At 48.4% G+C, this 13,798-nt stretch overlaps 1 protein-coding gene and 1 pseudogene across 2 annotated transcripts in view; one reads left to right on the forward strand and one right to left on the reverse strand.

The window, feature by feature from the left end:
• LOC119952144 overlaps positions 1-13,798 on the forward strand; it is a 108,677-nt pseudogene that overhangs the window by 46,271 nt on the left and 48,608 nt on the right.
• The window catches only part of LOC119952148 (zinc finger protein 420-like), a 147,498-nt gene that overhangs the window by 22,659 nt on the left and 111,041 nt on the right, over positions 1-13,798 (reverse strand). The gene's annotated exons all lie outside the window — the stretch shown is intronic.

The raw sequence follows: 13,798 nt of genomic DNA on the forward strand, positions 1-13,798 counted from the left end.
TTCGGCCCATCGAGCCTGCACCGAATCACTTAAGCCCTCACCTAAACCCCATCCCTGTAACCCAATAACCCCTCCTCATCTTTTTTGGTCACTAAGGGCAATTTGTCATGGCCAATCCACCTAACCTGCACGTCTTTGGACTGTGGGAGGAAACCGGAGCACCCAGAGGAAACCCACGCAGACTCCGCACAGATAGTGACCTAGCCTGGGAACCTGGCGCTGTGAAGCCACAGTGCTATCCACTTGTGCTGCCCATAAAGTTTGTGGGATGGAGATTTGTAACTTTTGGGAAATGCTAGAAGGAAGATTGTTACACAGAAACTAGAATTGTCTGTTCTTAATTTCTATCCTGCACTGACAGTGATGTCTTTTGTAAACTCCATTTATAGGATAACAGAAAACGTCGATTTACAGGCAGGGAACTGAGACCGAGGATCACAGCAAGATCTGAGTCACACAATTCATCAGGACCTGAATATCGTAAGCTGTTAAATGTAGGGGAATTTTTTTACCATTTTGTCTGCTTCATAGGATTTTAGATACCCCTGTAGCTGGAAAAGCACCTGGACATATTCCCAGAGTGAGAGTGCTTTAACCAGTTGCACAGCTTGAAAAAACATTACCCTTTGGATCGGGGAAAGGCTCTACACGTGTTCTGTGTGTGGACACTTCAGTTGATTGTTGAACACAGAGAGACACGAGATTTGCACCATGGGGAAACCATGGAAATGTGGGGAATGTGGGAAGAGATTCGTAACCCCATCAAAGCTGGAAATTCATTGCCGCAGTCACACTGGGGAGAAGCCGTTTACCTGCGCTGACTGTGGGAAGGGATTCACAAATTCATCCCACCTGCTGACACACCAGCGAGTTCACACTGGGGAGAGGCCGTTCACCTGCTCTCACTGTGAGAAGGGATTTAAACATTCATCCACCCTGCTGATACATCAGCGAGTTCACACCGGAGAGAGACCATTCACGTGCTCTGACTGTGGGAAGGGATTCACTCAATTATCCAACCTACTGACACATCAGCGAGTTCACACTGGGGAGAAGCCATTCACCTGCTCTCAGTGTGGGAAGGGATTCACTCAGTTATCTGATTTGCTGACTCACCAGCGAGTTCACACCGGGGAGAGACCGTTTACCTGCCCTCAGTGTGGGAAGGGATTCACTCAGTTGTCCAACCTGCTGACACACCAGCACATTCACACTGAGGAGAGACAATTCAGCTGCTCTCACTGCGCTAAAAGGTTTCGATGGTCATCCAACCTACTGAGACACAGGAGGGTTCACACTGGGGTGAGGCCATTCACCCGCCCTGAGAATGGGAAGGGATTCACTCCGTCATCCAAACTGCAGAGACATCAACATAGTCACACTGGAGAGAGGCCGTTCACCTGCTCTGATTGTGGGAAGGGATTCAGAGATTCATCCACTCTGCAGAAACACCAGCAAATTCACACAGGGGAGAAACCATTCACCTGCTCTGATTGTGGGAAGGGATTCAGAGATTCATCCACTCTGCAGAAACACCAGCGAATTCACACAGGGGAGAAACCATTCACCTGTTCTGATTGTGGAAAGCGATTCCAAGATTCATCCAACCTCGTGAGACACCAACGAATTCACTCTGGAGAGAGACCATTTATCTGCTCTGCCTGTGGGAAGGGGTTCACACAGTCATCCACCCTGCTCAGGCACCAGCGAGTTCACAAGTGATGACAAGGGTTGGATTCTGCTGTTATTGCTGCTGTTAATCACATCCAGGACTGAACCACGTTCATTCTGACACTTGATGAAGTGGGAGGGTCGGAGGGTTTCTTTCTGCTGGACTGGCCGGTCTCACAACTTTGCTTCCAGTGGGCTGATGCTCTTTGAGCCTGGGAGAGCACATTTCCACTGAAATGATCCACAAAATCTGATGAAGGACATTTATTTCATCCTGGATAGTAAATCGTATTTGTCCTACGACAGATCGATGTAAAATAAATACATTTGTCTCTGTTCCATTGAATCTACAGCACAGGGCCAGGTCAGTCGGCTCAATTGGTCTCTGTCAGTATTGATGCTCCACATGAGCCTCCACCCACCCCTCTTCATCTCCCCCCATCAGCATCTCCTTCTATTCCTTTCTCCCTCATGTCTGTATCTAGCTTCCCCTTCAATGTATTCATGCTGTTCACCTCAACCACTCGCTGTGGTAGTGAGTTCCACATTCTCACCACTCGCTGGGTAAAGAGGTTTCTCATCAAATCCCTTTTTAAAAAATTTGTTCATGGGATGTGGGCGTTGCAGACTGGGCCAGCATTCATCCCCAATTTATCTATTTATTTATTTCATTTTTGTTTTCATAAATTTAGAGTACCCAATTCATTTTTCCAGTTAAGGGGCAATTCAGCGTGACCAATCCACCTACTCTGCACATCTTTGGGTTGTGGGGGTGAAACCCACGCAAACACGGGGAGAATGTGCAAACTCCACTCGGGCAGTGACCCAGAGCCGGGATCGAACCTGGGACCTCGGCGCAGTGAGGCCACAGTGCTAACCCACTGCACCAGCATTTATCCCGAATTGCCTTTGAGGGGAGAGTTAAGAGTAAACCATGTTGCTGTCTGTGTAGGACGTTAAGAAGAACAGATTCCCTTCCCTAAAGGAGATTAGTGAACCAGATGGATTTTTACGGCAATCGATGATGGGTTCATGGCCATCTTTAGACTTTGTAGGAGTAGATGGTTATTATTGTAGGAATAGATGGTTATTAATGTCTACAACTGCTGTGGTCAGCAGCAGATAGAACATGGAACATAGAACAGTACAGCACAGAACAGGCCCTTCGGCCCTCAATGTTGTGCCGAGCCATGATCACCCCACTCAAACCCACGTATCCACCCTATACCCGTAACCCAACAACCCCCCCCCTTAACCTTACTTTTATTAGCACACTACGGGCAATTTAGCATGGCCAATCCACCTAACCCGCACATCTTTGGACTCTGGGAGGAAACCGGAGCACCCGGAGGAAACCCACGCACACAGGGGGAGGACGTGCAGACTCCACACAGACAGTGACCCAGCCGCGAATCGAACCTGGGACCCTGGAGCTGTGAAGCATTTATGCTAACCACCATGCGACCCTGCTGCCCAGATGTTGTGGAACTAAGTTAAAGTACACATGAAAAACAACACGAGTTCAGTTACTCAGTAACTAACGTCACCAAAAACACAATCGGTTGTCTGTCAATAAGACATAAACCCAGTCAGTGGGGGTAACATAGAATCATAGAACTTGCATTGCAGAAGGAAGCCACCCTTATCTGCACCGGCCCTTGCAAAGAGCACCTTCCCCCAGTGTCCTTCAAAGTCGGGGGCTTTTCACAACGTCGGCTGCAAGTGGCCGCGAACATGTTAAAAAAGAAATTGGGCCGCATTGCGCATGCGCACACGACGATCGGCGCAAATGCCGATGCAAATGCCGGGCATGCATGCGCAGCATGGCCGCTATTTTTAAAAACAGTTACAGCTTTTTATTTTAAAGTTCTGTAGTGGTTTTTATTCATTTTATTTATTTTTTAACAACTTCGGGGGGTGGTTTATTTGATAAAATTTTATAGAAAAAAAAGTCAGAACTTTGGACAGATGGAGACTCCATACTTTCCGACACCGGAAGGCTTCACCTTCATCCAACAGGTTCCATTGGAGGAGCGTGTGCGAGGGCCAAACGGACCCAAAACCATTTCCTCCATTTTTGTCAGTAGCAAACAAGGTAAGAGTAAATGGTGGGTCGCGCAGGTCGGCCGGCGTGGGTCGCGAAGGTCGGCTGGCGTGGGTCGCGAAGGTTGGCCAGTTGGTAAAAATGGACCCCCGGAAAAAAAGTTTGAAGAACACTGCCTTACCCAAACCCACACCTCCACCCCATCCTCTTAACCCAGTAACTCCACCCAACCTTTTTGGACACGAAGGGCAATTTAGCATGACCCATCCACCTAACCTGCACGCCTTTGGACTGTGGGAGGAAACCGGAGCACCCGGAGGAAACCCACGCAGACACAGGGAGAACGTGCAGACTCCGCACAGACAGTGACCCAGCCGGGAATTGAACCTGGGACCCTGGAGCTGTGAAGCAACAGTGCTAACCACTATGCTACCATGCCATCCTTAACGCCCCACTGAGGCATATTACAACCAATCCGTGTAAGGAACTGACATTCTCACTGCCCTGCTTCTGAAAGAAGTTATAAAAGTTATAGCATTGTAGAGAAAGAAGTGACACCAGTATGTAACGTTGAAGACGGAATAAAGTTTGGTACGATTGTATCTCAACTCTGACTCAAGTCTCGTGAATATAACAATCTGGCGTAGTTGGCAAGATTACCACCCAAGTCTGACGATTAGTCTACAGGTGTTAAGGTAAGGCCAGCCTTTAGCACCCTCGGTTGCGCATAATCCTTAAAGAACCTGAGACTTGTCGCCCCTACCGGCTCCAGAACCATTTCTCGGTGCGCACCACATCACCGACCCACAGTGGTCTAACGGTCTAAAGACCCCACGTTGTGGGAGTCTAGAGCTGCATAACGTGACAAAAGGAGACCTTCCCATCCCCATGAAAGGTGGTAGGGCTCCTCCTGATGTGACTGAAGCAGAAATGATGCGCTAAGTAAGAGAATTTAATTGAACGACTATTTGACATCCAGAAAACAGTTACGGAAATTGAACACAAATATGAAGCCTCTAAGGGACAGTAGACGTTAGATGACATCAGGGAGCCTGGGGAAAAGCAAAAAGGTCATCCAGTAGGGGCCGCATCCGCTGGTCACTCCGTGATGAGCCAAATCAGACAGAGGAATGAGAACACACATCGGTCAGAATCATACCGCAAAACTGACGGTTTGCCGGACCAATTGGCTGCCGCCTGTGTGTCCTTAAAGGAGGAGAAGCATAAATGCCAAAAATCAACAGACGAAAACACGGTCCTTAAATACACCCCAAAGCCCAGAACTTCGCCCTCACCACCCTTACACCCGTCATTGGCAAGACCTTCAGGCATGGGTTAACGGTCATCAAATCCGACAGTGTGTGCAGGACGACCCTTCGCCGTCTCCAGGTGGAGAGAGTAGTAGTGAGCGGGACGAGGGACCGTCTCCTGCCCATGTTTTTCCAGTAAATACTCGATCACGAAAAGATACCAGGGTAGAAACCAAAGATGAACTATCGGGGACATCATTAAAGACGCATACCTATAAAACACACCGCTCTGACCCAGAGATGGTTGTTATGTGGTCACAGGAGATTCCTCATCCCAAAAAGAGTGGAACCAAGACTAGGGATGCCCTAAAATGTCTCCAAGGAATCTCTGGACTCCACCCTGTGGCTGCAGTCCTGATTCTCAGTTATGTCGTCCTCGAGGAGAAGGCTGGTTACATTGTTACAGAAAGTACAGACATGATTGGGTCAGGATGGGCAGAATCTGGCGGAAGGCTGGGATCAAGTAAGGACGTGGTGCATGGCATATACCCTGTGTAAGACAGACCGGGGAAAGATAGCTGCCTGCCAACAGAAAGCAAGCGAGGAAGTACCTGACTATGAAGAGCGATTTAGAAAAATGTGGCTCGAACACTCGGGCGTCAGGGAGGTGACAGCTGAATAATCGACTAAAGTAGTTTGGTGCCTTTGTGGCCAGCCTGAAACCAGATCTGTCCAAAACATTGAGAATAAATAAGCCCGATTGGGATACAGGGAGTACTGACTTCACTCACCCCGTTACCTAGCCGATTGGAATGGGATAGGACTGCAAATGTCAGGACAGCACAAGTGACTGTGCCATCATCTAGATCAAGAAGGGGAGTAGAGACAACCCTGGTAATTATAGACCTGTGAGCCTTACTTCGGTTGTGGGTAAAATGTTGGAAAAGGTTATAAGAGATAGGGTTTATAATCATCTTGAAAAGAACAAGTTGATTAGCGATACTCAACACGGTTTTGTGAAGGGTAGGTCATGCCTCACAAACCTTATTGAGTTTTTTGAGAAGGTGACCAAACGGGTGGATGAGGGTAAAGCGGTTGATGTGGTGTATATGGATTTCAGTAAGGCGTTTGATAAGGTTCCCCACGGTAGGCTATTGCAGAAAATACTAAGTATGGGATTGAAGGTGATTTAGCGGTTTGGATCAGTAATTGGCTAGCTGAAAGAAGACAGAGGGTGGTGGTTAATGGCAAATGTTCATCCTGGAGTTCAGTTACTAGTGGTGTACTGCAAGGATCTGTTTTGGGGCCACTGCTGTTTGTCATTTTTATAAATGACCTGGAAGAGGGTGTAGAAGGATGGGTTAGTAAATTTGCAGTTGACACAAAGGTTGGTGGAGTTGTGGATAGTGCTGAAGGATGTTATAGGTTACAGAGGGACATAGATAAGCTGCAGAAAAGGGCTGAGAGATGGCAGATGGAGTTTAATGCGGAAAAGTGTGAGGTGGTTCACTTTGGAAGGAGTAACAGGAATGCAGAGTACTGGGCTAATGGCAAGATTCTTGGTAGTGTAGATGAACAGAGATCTCGGCATCCAGGTACATAAATCCCTGAAAGTTGCCACCCAGGTTAATAGGGCCGTTAAGAAGGCATATGGTGTGCTAGCCTTTATCTGTAGGGGGATTGAGTTTCGGAGCCACGAGGTCATGCTGCAGCTGTACAAAACTCTGGTGCGGCCGCACCTGGAGTACTGCGTGCAGTTCTGGTCACCACATTATAGGAAGGATGTGGAAGCTTTGGAAAGGGTTCAGAGCAGATTTACTAGGATGTTGCCTGGTATTCGAGGAAAGGCTCAGGGACTTGAGGTTGTTTTCGTTAGAGAGGAGAAGGCTGAGAGGTGACTTAATAGAGACATATAAGATAGTCAGAGGGTTAGATAGGGCGGACAGTGAGAGTCTTTCCTCGGATGGTGATGACGAACACGAGGGGACATAGCTTTAAATTGAGGGGTGGTAGATATAGGACAGATGTCAGAGGCAGTTTCTTTACTCAGAGAGTAGTAGGGGTGTGGAACGCCCTGCCTGCAACAGTAGTAGACTCGCCAACTTTAAGGGCATTTAAGTGGTCACTGGATAGACATATGGATGAAAATGGAATAGTGTAGGTCAGATAAGCTTCAGATGGTTTCACGGGTCAGCGCAACATCGAGGGCCGAAGGGCCCGTACTGCGCTGTAATGTTCTATATTCTATGTTATAATTGCTCTCAGTTCTGACTTTAACCTGATGTCATTCTGTTTAAAAGTTTGTTAAGTCTTCTGGGTGTTGAAAGGACAGCTTACAGATTACTTAGTGTTGTATTCTCTGGGGGGTGTATTTGAATTACTGGTTGCTAAGATGTTCACTGTGTGTTTTAGAAAGGTTAACTTGAGTTAATAGAATAAACATTGTTTTGCTGGTTTAAAACATATTCGTCCATTTCTGACGTACCACCCTTGTAGAGTGGGCCGTGTGCTCCCCATGCCACAATCTATTAAAAGTTGTGGGTCAGGTGAACTCCATGATACACTTTGGGGTTCTCTAAACCCTGGCCCATAACAGAAGGACCAGGTGGGGTTCGTAATGGTAGTTGTCGTCAAATGTGCAGTGGCTGTTGAATGTGGTGTTTTCTCCGGCAGAGGGGAGGGAGTTAGAAGTGGTGGTGGAGTTGGATGTGGAAAAGGAGTTTTACCATGTGGAGCCGAGCTATTTGTTTGTGAGGTTGGAGAGGTTTGGGATCGGCCCAGGTTTGTGGCCAGGGTGGAATTGTTGGACAAGATCTGAGGGCTGCTGCAAGGGCAGCAGGGTAGCATGGTGGTTAGCATAAATGCTTCACAGCTCCAGGGTCCCAGGTTCGATTCCCGGCTGGGTCACTGTCTGTGCGGAGTCTGCACGTCCTCCCCGTGTGTGCGTGGGTTTCCTCCGGGTGCTCCGGTTTCCTCCCACAGTCCAAAGATGTGCGGGTTAGGTGGATTGGCCATGCTAAATTGCCCGTAGTGTCCTAAAAAGTAAGGTTAAGGGGGGGGTTGTTGGGTTACGGGTATAGGGTGGATACGTGGGTTTGAGTGGGGTGATCATGGCTCGGCACAACATCGAGGGCCGAAGGGCCTGTTCTGTGCTGTACTGTTCTATGTTCTAACTGAGATGAATTCTGGGTATTTTCTGTTGCACAGGGCAACCAGGCAGGGGTGCCCCAGTCTCCCCTTCTGGTTGCACTGGCAATACAGCCCTTGGCCATTGTGGTGAGATGCTCTGATAAATGGAGGGGGTGTAGTGAGGGGGTGGTGGAGGAGCACAGGGTGTTCCTGTATGCTGATGACCTGTTGCTGTCTATCTCCAACCCTGGCTCCTCAGTGAGGAATATAATGGGACTGCTCAGGAGATTAGTGGGGTTTTCTGGCGACAAGTTAGATTTGGGAAAAAGTGAGTGTTTTGCGGTGTATTCTCCAGGGACGGGAGTCAGGCCGGGGGGGAGGGAGGGAGGGGTGGGTGTTTCCGGGTGGGAACAACCAACCTTAGGTGTGTGGGAGTGCGGGTGGCTGGGGACTGGGCTCGGCTACGGAAGCTGAACTTCACGAGTCTGGTGGGCAGTTTTGCCGAGGTGGGACAGCCTTCCCCTATCGTTGGCAGGCGGTTAAGGTGAATATCTTGCCGCGGTTTGACTTTTTATTTCGGTGCCGACAGGTCTTTTTGCCGAAATCCGTGTGGAGTTTGCACATTCTCCCCGTGTCTGCGTGGGTTTGGCCCCCACAACCCAAAGACGTGCAGGGTAGGTGGATTGGCCACGCTAAATTGCCCCTTAATTGGAAAACATTAATTGGGTACTCTAAATTTATTTTAAAAATTAGGAGAAGAGAATGTGCAACGAGACCTGGGTGTCCTCATACACCAGTCACTGAAGGTAAGCATTCAGCTACAGCAGGCGGTAAAGAAGGCAGATGGTATGCTGGCCTTCATTGTGAAAGGATTCGAGTACAGGAGCAGGGATGTTTTGCTGCAATTATACAGGGCCTTGGTGAGTCCACACCTGGAATATTGTGTGCAGTTTTGGTCTCTTTATCTGAGGAAGGATATTCTAGCTTCAGAGGGAGTGCAGCGAAGATTTACCAGTCTGGTTCCTGGGATTGCGGCACTGGCGTACCAGGAGAGACTGAATGGGTTAGGATTGTATTCGCTGGAGTTCAGAAGAATGAGGGCAGATCCCATAGAAACCTATCAAATTCTAACCGGACTGGACAGGGTAGATGCAGGAAGATTGTTCCCGATGGTGGGTATGTCCAGAACCAGGGGTCACAGTCTGAGGATAAGGGGTAAACCATTTAGGAAAGTGATGAGGAGAAATATATTCATCCAGACAGTGGTCGGCCTGTGGAATTTGTTACCACAGGAAAATAGTTTGAGGCCAAAACATTGTATGTTTTCAAGAAACAGTTAGATATAGCTCTTGGGGCGCAGTGGATCAAAGGATATGGGGGAAAGCAGTATTAGGCTATTGAGTTGGATGATCGGCCATGATCATAATGAATGGTGGAGCAGGCTCGAAGGGCTGAATGGCCTCCTCCTACTCCAATTTTTTTTCTATGATTTATTTTCTATGTTTCCTGTCTCCTTACTCCAACCCTACACCTTCTCAGCGCTCGCCGCCCAATAATAGTGTAACAGGTGCGGAAGGTCCAAACCCCTCCACTGCTGCCCTCTCTAAAGTACCATCCTCCCAATCCTTGCCAGAATGTGCAAACTCCACACGGACAGTGACCCAGAGCCAGGATCGAACCTGGGACCTCGGTACCGTGAGGCCACAGTGCTAACCATTGTGCCACCGTGCTGCCCTCTCCTCTTCTAATTTATGGCCATTCAGACAATAGTCTGCCTTCTTGTTTTTACTACCAAAGTGGATAACCTCACATTTATCCAAATTATACTGTATCTGCCATTCATTTACCCACTCACTCAACTAGTCCAAGTCACACTGAAGGATCCCTGCATCCTCCTCACAGCTTACCCTCCCACCCAATGTGGTGTCATCTGCAAATTTGGAGATATGACATTTTATTCCCTCATCCAAATCATTAATATATATTGTGAATTGCTGGGGTCCCAGCACCGATCCCTGTGGTACCCCACCAGTCACTGCCTGGAAATCTGAAAAAGACCCATTATTTCCTACTCTTTGTTTCCTGTCTGTCAATCAGTTTTCTATCCATCTCAATACACTACCCCTAATCCTATGTGCTTTAATTCTACACGCTAATCGTTTATGCGGGCGTTTGTCAAAAGCCTTCTGAAAGTCCAAATACACCACATCCACTGGCTCCCCTTCATCAATTCTACCAGTTACATCCTCAAAGAATTCCAATAGTTTGTCAAGCATGATTTCCATTCATAAATCCATGCTGACTCTGTCTGATCCTGCCACTGTTTCCTAAGTGCTCAGCTATAAAATCTTTGAGAACGGATTCTAGAATTTTCCCCACTACTGACAGGACGGCGGCCCAGTGGTTAGCACAGTTGCTTCACAGCTCCAGGGTCCCAGGTTCGATTCCCGGCTTGGGTCACTGTCTGTGCGGAGTCTGCACATTCTCCCCGTGTCTGCGTGGGTTTCCTCCGGGCGCTCCGGTTTCCTCCCGCAGTCCAAAGATGTGCGGGTTAGGTGGATTGGCCAGGATAAATTGCCCTTAGTGACCAATAAGGTTAGGTGGGGTTACTGGGCTATGGGGATAGGGTGGAAGCATTGGGGCTTGGTGGGGTGCTCTTTCCAAGGGCTGGTGGAGACTCGATCGGCCGAATGGCCTCACTGTAGATTCTATGACGTCAGGCTTACTGTTCTATAATATCCTATTTTCTCTCTACCTCCCTTTTTGAATATTGGAGTTACATTAGCCACTCTCCAATCTGCAGGACCTGTTCCGCAGTCTATAGAATCCTGGAAGATGATCACCAATGCAACCACTATATCTAGAGCCACCTCCTTCAGTACGCTGGGATGTAGATTATCAGGCCCTGGGGATTTATCAGCCTTCAATCCCATCAATTTCCCCAACAACATTTCTCTACTGGTACTGATCTCCTTCAGTTCCTCCCTCTCACTAAACCCTGCATTCCCCAATATTTCTGGTATCTGATTTGTGTCCTCATTTGTGAAGACAGAACCAAAGTATGTATTTATTTGCTCAGCCATTTCTTTGTGCCCTATTATACATTCCCCTGTTTCTGACTGTAAGGGACCTACATTTGTCTTCACCAATCTTCTTCTCTTCACACACCTAAATATTTCTATGTTCCCTGCTTACTCCCGTACTCTATTTTCCTCTTCTTCATCAATCCTTTGGTCCTTCTTTGCTGAATTCTAAATTGCTCCCAATCCTCACACCTGTTGTTTTTCTTGACCAATTTGTATGCTACTTCCTTGGATCGAATCCTATCCCTAATTTCTCTTGTAAGCCATGGATTGGCCACCGTTCTTGTTTTACTTTTGTGCCAGACAGGGATAACCAATTGTTGCAGTTCCTCCATGCGCCGTTTGAATGTTTGCCATTCATTGCCTATCCACCGTCATCCCTTTAAGTAACATTCCCCAATTTATCATAGCCAACTCACACCCCAATTCATCACAGGTTTCTTTGTTAAGATTCAGGACCTTAGTCAAAGAGTCATCAACTTCACTCTCCAGATGGAACACACTCCCGCTCTCCCTCGCGGGGAGAGTTCAGACGATCAAAATGAACGTACTGCCCAGGTTCCTCTTCCTGTTTAGATCCATTCCGATCTACATCCCCAAGGCCTTTTTCAAAGCGCTGGACAAACTCATCATGGCGTTCGTATGGGGGGGTAAAAATGCTAGGATCCCAAAGAAGGTCTTACAAAAAACAAAAACCAGGGGAGGGCTAGCCCTCCCGAATCTACAATTCTACCACTGGGCAGCAACAGCCGAGCGAGTAAGGGGATGGATCCAGGAGCCAGAGGCTGAGTGGGTGCGTGCGGAGGAGGCCTCCTGCATGGGAACCTCCCTCCGGGCCCTCGCCACGGCAGCACTCCCATCCCCACCCAAAAAACACTCCAGCAGCCCAGTGGTGACAGCCACCCTCCAATCCTGGAACCAACTGCGGCAGCAACTTGGCCTGACCAAAATGTCGAACAGGGCTCCCATCTGCAACAACCATAGGTTCACACCAGCACTGACTGACGCCACCTTCAAAAGGTGGAGGCAGGACGGGGGGACACTGACAGTCAGGGACCTATACACGGACGACAGGATCGCAACACTGGACGAACTGACAGAGAAATTTCAGCTAGCTGGGGGGAACGAGCTACGGTACCTGCAGCTCAAAAACTTCCTACGAAAGGAGACAAGGACGTACCCACAACCGCCACGACAGACACTACTGGAAGACCTACTGGACGCAAGTATCCTAGAGAAAGGGAACTGTAGTGACATGTATGACCGACTGGTAGATAGGGACGACACCGTACTGGACGCAACAAGAAGGAAATGGGAGGACGACCTGGGGATGGAGATAGGGTGGGGACTCTGGAGCGAAGCACTGCATAGGGTCAACTCCACCTCCACGTGCGCAAGGCTCAGCCTGACGCAACTAAAAGTGGTACATAGAGCCCACTTAACAAGAACCCGTATGAGTAGGTTCTTCCCGGAGGTGGAAGACAGATGTGAACGGTGCCAAAGAGGCCCGGCCAACCACGCCCACATGTTCTGGTCTTGCCCCAGACTCGTGGAGTACTGGACAGCCTTCTTCGAGGTTATGTCCAAAGTGGTGGGAGTGAGGGTGGAGCCATGCCCGATAATGGCGGTCTTCGGGGTTTCAGAACAGCCAGATCTATTCCTGGGGAGGAGGGCGGACGCCCTTGCCTTTGCCTCCCTGATCGCCCGCCGTAGAATCCTGTTTGGCTGGCGGTCAGCAGCACCGCCCAGAGCTGCGGACTGGCTGTCCGACCTCTCGGAATCTCTCCAAATGGAGAAAATCAAATTTGCCATCCGAGGGTCGGACGACGGCTTCCACAGAACGTGGGAGCCATTCATGCAACTGTTCCGGGACCTATTTGTGGCCAATGTACAAGAGGAAGAATAGTCGGGGGAAGGTAGCGGGAGGGGGGGGGGGGGGGGGGCTACAGGTTCGGTACGGGGGTTCGATGGCTAGCTAAGGCCCAAAACCAAACTAAATAAATATGTTGAGGGGGGGGGGGGGGGGCGGGCGCAGTTACTACTACGAAGATGCCTACCTGTAAATATGTATGTTAATTTTTGCGTGTTTGTTTGTTTTTTTTTTTTTGTTCTTTTTCTCTCCTAACAATTTGTAATTTGTTCAATATAAAATATGAAAACTGAATAAAAACATTTATAAAAAAAAACTTCACTCTCCACCTTGAACAAAAATTCTATCATATTATGGTCGCTCATCCCCAAGAGTTTCACACAACAAAATTGTCAATGATTCCATTGATGCATTATCAATTACGCAGAGACGAGTGTAGACTGTAATGGAGGCTTTATTACACAGAGCTGTGTGGCCTCCTACAGCAGCTGATGAAATGGCTGCTGTATGGGGAGCACACATATTTATACTCCGCCTACTGGGCGGAGCCAGCAGGCAGGGATCTACCCCCGTACCGGTAGTATAGGGGCCTTACCGTAAAGCACCTATATCAACATCCTGTATATGCAATATATACATCAGTGGTGACTACCACATTCACCCCCTGTTTAAAAAATGAGTCCAGCGGGGGTGGTGGAGAACTATATACAGAAAGTTGTGTTTAAAATCACAGATAATATTACAAATTCAG

The sequence above is a fragment of the Scyliorhinus canicula genome, chromosome 17, assembly GCF_902713615.1.
Source record: "Scyliorhinus canicula chromosome 17, sScyCan1.1, whole genome shotgun sequence".
In the NCBI taxonomy this organism is placed as follows: domain Eukaryota; kingdom Metazoa; phylum Chordata; class Chondrichthyes; order Carcharhiniformes; family Scyliorhinidae; genus Scyliorhinus; species Scyliorhinus canicula.